Source organism: Myotis brandtii, unplaced genomic scaffold, assembly GCF_000412655.1.
Source record: "Myotis brandtii unplaced genomic scaffold, ASM41265v1 scaffold521, whole genome shotgun sequence".
Classification (NCBI taxonomy): domain Eukaryota; kingdom Metazoa; phylum Chordata; class Mammalia; order Chiroptera; family Vespertilionidae; genus Myotis; species Myotis brandtii.
Window position 1 is genome coordinate 671,392 of NW_005369870.1, and position 745 is coordinate 672,136.

The window sequence follows — 745 nt, forward strand, 5'->3', positions numbered from 1 at the left end:
GGGCGGCCGAGCCAGCAGCCGGCTCCTCTGGCTTTGGCTGGGCTCTTCGGCTGGCTGGAGACGCCGTGCCCGGCACCGGAACAGCCTGGGTTGCCCCTGATAATGCGCGGGGCAGCGCGGAGCTGGCGCTGCCTGGCAAGAAACTTTTCCTCGCCCCCTTCTTCCGCTAATTCCCCCCGAGGGGGTGCTCAATGCTGGGGGGCCTCTAGGGCCACATGCCCCTCCCCCCAAGCTCCCAGCTCCGCCAGTTTTGACGGGTCCGCCAAACCTCTCCAGCCCTCCGCGCGTCCCCGGCGCGACCAGCGGAGAGAGCTGGTGAAAAAGAAATCAACTCTCCAGTGGCCACGCACACTCGCGCGCACTGCCAGCGATGCAGGCTCGGAGGATCCCGGTCCGATCCCCACCAGGCGCCCAGAGCATTACAACATTTGCACAAGAGGGGCTTACCTCATGAGGGGAGGCTGGTAAAAATAAAGCTTGTCACGTGCAAGAAAAAAAGAAAATAAAGGAACAAAATAGAAAATAGACATGTATGTCCCTCTGTGTCTTTAGGTCTTGGCTCCCTCGATATAATCCTGAAACTCGCCACCAGCAGTCCTTGCAGCAGCGTCAGCAGCAGCAGCAGCAGCCGCCGCAGGAGCAGCGGGACGAAGCAGGAGCAAAACAAACCGAGGCTCTGCAAATGGTGTAATTCGATCCATCTCCGAGTCAATCCTTCAAGCGGCGCGGGCCCACCCCCAGGCGC

General features: G+C 60.8%; 1 protein-coding gene across 8 annotated transcripts in view; it reads right to left on the reverse strand.

Moving 5' to 3' along the window:
• Positions 1-745, reverse strand: part of SEMA6D (sema domain, transmembrane domain (TM), and cytoplasmic domain, (semaphorin) 6D) — a 365,068-nt gene that overhangs the window by 56,598 nt on the left and 307,725 nt on the right. For 5 of the 8 annotated variants that reach the window (XM_014548794.1, XM_005877513.2, XM_005877510.2 and 2 more), the window contains exon 1: positions 448-733. The exons of 1 other annotated variant lie outside the window; for it this stretch is intronic. The gene's annotated coding sequence lies outside the window, so the exon portion shown is untranslated. Of the gene's footprint in view, positions 1-447; positions 734-745 lie in introns of those variants that run through there. 2 more of the 8 variants (XM_005877505.2, XM_014548792.1) reach the window with 1 other exon arrangement.